Genomic DNA, 6,355 nt, shown 5'->3' with positions numbered 1-6,355 from the left:
AGAACTGGTTTACCAGGAATAATGGAACTTCATGCATTTTCTTAAAATCATGCCATAGGAGGTATTGCACCCCAGACAATGCAAAAACCTCTTCTATAAGTATGTACATTATTACTCTCCTGTATACTGAGTTAGGAGTGCTAGAAAATAGCAAACAAGAAAGTCAGGGAGAATGTATTGAGAGCTCTCTCTGTATCAAGCTTTGTGCTGGAGGCTTTCTCATTCATTCGTTCAGAATACTTTTACTGAACACCATGTTTTGTGGAGCACCATCTTGAGTCAAAATCTGAGCCAACACTTGTTTTCCAAAAAGCATTTACGTCCTGCCTTGCTTAGAGCAGCACCGTGTTGTCTTAAAGCAAATATGTTTACAAGCTGTGTGTAACATAAAGTCTCCCTGCTATCTTGCTGACTGGATGCTTCCTACTTCTCCCAGCTGTATCTCAATTTTCCTCCTTGAATGGAGCTAACAAAGGGTCTCTTTCCTGTCATTTCATGTTGTGAATGTTTCAAAAATGGCAATATACCCCCAGGATATACATTTCTGAAAACCAGTGCCTTCAAAGAGGGGGTGCTTGTGTTGTCCACTTCAGGGGTCCCAAGGAGACAGCCCATTTGGAGAGGAGGCAAGCAAATGTTGGCCTGACTCAGGACAGACCCAACTGTAGGCTTCAGGCTCCTCTGAACTCTTGTATCACTTATTCCACTAGTTTTTGACCTTTTCCAGGATGGCAGCCATTTGATACCTCAAAGCTCCATACCCTTTTATTCTCCCCCTTAGTGACAGTCTTAATTAGGAGCAAAATGTGTCTTTGCATCATAAACACATTTTTCAAGTTAACAGGAGTCCCTGGCCCCTGCTAAACACTAACTAAGTGTGTTAAAATCAGCAGTTTGATGTTGCCCATGGAGACAGCTGGAGAATGGGGGAGGGAGGACCAGGGAGTGTCTCACAGCTGGAGAGCCCAGCAGGAACTTGCACTAATGGAGATTTGGGATTAAGCAAACAACAAAATAGAAAAACAGAGGGTGGGGGAGGGAGAATATGAAAATTAAAACCAATGTATGGGAAACCAGCCTGGCGAGATAGGAGCTGAAAAGGGGATACAGCTCTAGGTAGCTAAAATTAAAAATGAGTAGCCAAGAATTGTCAAATTCCATTTACTGAAATTAAATATGAAATCTACTAAGTGCTTACCATCCTGATTTCTGTCCAATTACCCTTATTTCAAAAGTTTAATAAACTCTCTTCTAAATACTTAGCAGTCATATATTAAGGTCTTTAGCCACAAATGAGCTGGAAAACTGTTAATGTCTTTTCACCTAGATGTGCCCGCTACTCCCCCACAATCCCCCTTCCCATCACCCCACCACCACCACCACCACCACACACACACACACACAGGAAACAGAACACAAGAAAATAGCCTATGATTGTGGCAGGTGTTCCTCTCAGTATTAACTCTAATAACAGAAGACGGTCAAGCCATGGAAGTTGTTTTAGAAATTATATAGTACCAACAAAAGAAATTATTATGAAGAATATTTGCATTTTTAGGTACTAATGCCATTAAATAAATCTTTTCCTGTTGTCTTCTGAAATTCAACAGATGGTAAGGAGCCCTAAAGAAGAATGTTAGTTAGTTCCACCTATGTTAAAAATAATAGAAACTAGCTCAATGATTATTAATCCCCATCAGCTACCTAATCGCCTGAATAAGGCAAAAACCAGGAATTCCAAAAGGTTGTAGAAGAGAATTGGTAGAAGATTTTCTGAGGAAAGAAGCACAATGGCCTTTCCCCTCTTCCTTTTCTTGGAGAATGGAGAGAATGCCCCCTCACAAATTGATTGAAAAGGGTTCAAAAGTGTATACAGAGTGATATACCTGTGAGAAGAGAGGCCAGTATGTTTGCTGAGCTGCAGACACTTGTTGACCTAAACCAGTGCAGCCCTCTGAGTGAAGGTGAATAAAGGAATTCTTGGGAGAATTTGATATGTATCCAGATATTTCACATACACAGTTATAAACAAGGTATGAGTCTGGCTGGAGCAAGGCAAGAACAGACTGCCCAGCAAGGATGCATGGCTTTCTAGAGAGCCAAGTAGGCACCTTGGAAAATAACTGGCCTTGGGCCATCCTGAAGGTACCTGGCCAGCATTACAAGATTATGGGTTCACCACCAGCAATAGGAGAAGAAGGAACAAACACAAGAGATTAGCTAGAGAGTACACTGTCTTTACTGGGTACAGTACTAGTACGTTGGTCTGGTGCAGCCTCAAAGAACCCAATGCACTAGACCACATGTGTCAAACACAAGGCCCGCGGGCCAAATCCGTCCCGCCAGGCCTTGCAATGTGGCCCGCACCGCGCTGTCATCACTGCACTCTGCTGCGTTTCCATCACAATGACAGTTTATGACTGTTCAGTAAACCATTCAGCCCGCGATTTAGGCTGGATTTTAGATTTTGGCCCCTTCTCTGATTGAGTTCGACACCCCTACACTAGACAAAAGCCAGCATTTAGATACCCATTACGGAAAACATTAATAGTTATAATAAATTGCAAAAGAACCTCAAGGACAACATAAAAAACAACTTTGCCTTTTTTTCTCTAGTCTTCTTTTTCCTACTTCTAAACCTACAAGATTTAAAATGACACACAAAATAAGTAGAAGGACAAGGGGTAGTAGGGGAGACTACTACACATATCATTTCATGTGCCCCATTAGAAGTCCCCAAGCTGCTCCTCAAGCCTACTGGAGAGAAGGGAGTAGGGTGAATTGGAGGTGAGTTTGAACTTGTGGTTTAGACTGGCCTGAATAGGACATAAAATATATATATATACGTGTATATGTATGTATTTAGTCTTACTCTAAATGACACTATTTTCTAACTAAAAGTTCTCATTAAGCTATGGGTTATACACAAGACGCAGTTCTCATTAAGCTATGGGTTATACACAAGATATTTAGAAGTGGGCAAGTTAGCACTACTCTTTCCTTTTGAAGTCATGATTAGGAAAGTAAAAGACTTTTCACGTGTGTATTCCCAATGAGTTTATCTCATTTATTACCTCAGAAGCATACACCATTGTGGATTTTAATAATTTTTAAGAGAGTTTGCTACCTAGGCTATGCTTTCTGTCTTTTTATAAGTTCATGTTCTTTTTAGCCATCATAGGTCATTGTGATCCCAAGCAGGGAGATTTAATTTTAAAATATAAAGAATGTAAAACTCCAAAAAGCATTTGGAATATGACAACTAAAATGTCCTAGAACAGTGCTTCCTAAAATATGTTTCACAGAAAACTGTATGATGCTCCTTTGTTAAAAAGAGGGATATGCGATTGAAAAAGATGGCGGCTTGTCCCTGTTTCGCCACAGTTCCCAGCTTGTGAGCCTGATCTCCTTATGCTGGTAAGACTGGAACAGGAGGCCTGGAAAAACCACCGCAGAGGAGACCATCGAGCAGCTGAGACACCCCAATTGGCGCAAACGCGTGGATTCAAGGGAGATCTTTAATCATCCATGAAAAGGTCAGAGTTTGTGGGGATAGCATGAGGGATCCGGGCCCCGCTGCGCCAGCAGCAACTGCAGCCACCGTGCCCCGGCCGAAAGAAGGCTTGGCTGCAGCGAATATCCTGCCTGGGGAGATCCAGTGCCGGATATGGGTCTGGTGTAATCTACCCCAGAAGCGGGACTCTTAAAACGCCAAGGGACACGGAACAGATTGTTAAGAATCGGGGCAGTCCGACCTGAGCGGACAGGCGGATTCCGCAGAAAGGTTGGGTTTTGCAGGGATAACGCAGGGTATCTGTGTTGCGAAAACGAAAGTGAAAGTAGCAGCAGCTGCAGCAGCCACAACAGCAGCAGCCACTGGGGCGGCAGAGAAAAAAAAAGCGCGCGCTGGGACCCGGGAAATCTGCGTCCACAGAAGCCCCCCACTGTTGGGGCTGGCGTGATTCCAGAGTGGACGGGGGTCCCCAAGGTTGCTACTAGTGGGGTTCTCTAGGGAGCAACCCATTCTGATCCCACAAGGAGGGAGAACATAGGAGTTGGAAAGCAGTCTGTTTGTAAGTGTGCGCAGACTCGCCCATCGTGCACCTGGGCTGGTTCCACTGCAACACTTTCCTTCTGATTACAAAGGAGAGATCACCCAGATTGGCTGACCCTAAGAGACAGCAGGGGGAATCTGCTTTTCTGGAAACTGAGAAGCAGAGCAGGGAGAAATCACCCAGGATTCAACTCCGAGGCAAAAATAAATAAATAAAAATAAACAAATAAAATTAAAAAACTGGTATTGAGGGCCACAGAAAAAGAAGGCTAAAGCAACCAAAAAAACGGGACATCAATCCACATACACTGCCACCTAGGGTCTGGAGTACAATCTGACTGTGTTTATTATTAGTTTTATTTGATCAAAAACCAAGAAACTAAGGAATCGCCACTGAGATGCAGCAGAACGCAGGGAACTGCAATACGGGCTGGACTAAGAAATGGGCATGTCAAATAGAATAACAGAAGTGAATGGCCTTCACAACTGGACTTTTTTTTTTTTTTTTTGCTAATTTTTTTTTCTTCATTTTTTGCATCTTTTACTTAAGAAACAATTTTTTTTTCCTTTTTCCTCACTAGATTTTAACTTTTTAATTATTACATTTTTAGGCTCAATAAGCATTTTTAACACTGCTATTTCAATTTTTTTAAGTGCCATTTTATTTTCTCTTTATTTTACAATTGGAATTAGCGTTCTTCATTTTATTTTCATTTCTCCTTTAACATTGTTTAACCCTAACTCAACACAACCTTTACACTAGGGGTGTCGAACTCAATCAGAGAAGGGGCCAAAATCTAAAATCCAGCCTAAATCGCGGGCCGAATGGTTTACTGAACAGTCATAAACTGTCATTGTGATGGAAGCACAGCAGAGTGCAGTGATGACAGCGCGGTGCGGGCCACATTGCAAGGCCTGGCGGGACGGATTTGGCCCACAGGCCTTGTGTTTGACACATGTGCTTTACACCATCATTCTCTTTCTACCCCTCCCCCTTTTTTGCTATCCTGTTTATCTTAACCCTTTCCTGCTTTAGATTTCTTTACTCTCTCTGTATCCCCCCTGCTAAAATTTCTACCCTACTTATATATCTTATCTCCCATCTCTAGTGCCAAGTGCATACACACCCCTCTCTGAGCTATATTAACTAGCAAAAAAAAAAAAAAAAATCGTTTTCCTCACGGTTCTTTCGATGCTGCTTGGGGGAATGATGATTATATTATATTTTTATCCTTTTTAAGTGAGAATATTTTGCTTAATCTTTTGTTGTTGCCGGTGCTCAGTATTTTCTTATTTGATTGGGTTTTGTTAGTTGTTATTCTATTACTTCTGTTTTCCCTTACTGTGTTGGAAATTAGGGGATGTTGTAGATTGTATTATTCTCCAGGTACTGCTGACACCATTTGTTGGGGTTAGTGGTTGTTCAATTGAAATTCTCTCTCCATATATATAGTTTGTTCCCCTACTCCCTCTCCCTCTCTCACTCACTCTCTCTCTCTCTCTCTCTCTCTCTCTCTCTCTCTCTCTCTCTCTCTCTCTCTCCCCTTCCTGTTTCCCAAATTCATTTTGACACTCTTTTGCCCATCTTTTTCTTTTACTCCCTCCCTCCTCTCTTTTTACTCTTCCTCTTTCTCCCCTATTCCCTAATTTGCCTTTCCCTAATGGTTACCTTTATTGGAAGTTATTAATATTGCAAACACATTTCTGTTCTGTGCCTTGTGTATTGTACCTGGTTGTGTTGTATTTTGTGCCTTTAAATCAACGCAGGAGAGATAAATCAACACAGGAGAAAGACATCCTGAAGAGAGACCATGGGGAGACAAAGAAACAGCCCACAAATGAAAGAAAAGCAGGCATCACCAGAAAAGGAAGTAAACGAGTTAGAGGCAAGCAACCTACCTGAGCAAGAATTCAGAGTAACGATCTTAAGATGGCTAAAAAGAATGGAAGACAAATTTGATAATATGAGTAAGACCCAAGAGGAAATGAAAAAAAACCAAGAGGAAATGAAGATGACTCAAGATGAAATGAAAAATGACATCGCTACCATGAAGAACTCAATAGAAAGCATCAAGAGCTGACTAGAAGAAGCAGAGGATTGCATCAGTGAGCTAGAAGACAAGATGGAAAAAAATACCCAATTAGAGCAGCTTCTAGAAAAAAAAATTAAAAAGCAGGAGGAGAGCCTACGGGAGCTTTGGGACAATGCAAAACAAAACAATATTCGAATAATAGGGGTTCTGGAAGGAAAGAAAACCGAGGTAGACATGGAAAACATATTTCAAGAAATAATGACAGAAA

This window comes from Pipistrellus kuhlii, unplaced genomic scaffold, assembly GCF_014108245.1.
Source record: "Pipistrellus kuhlii isolate mPipKuh1 unplaced genomic scaffold, mPipKuh1.p scaffold_m20_p_12, whole genome shotgun sequence".
NCBI lineage: Eukaryota > Metazoa > Chordata > Mammalia > Chiroptera > Vespertilionidae > Pipistrellus > Pipistrellus kuhlii.
Note: the sequence above shows the minus strand (reverse complement) of the source record.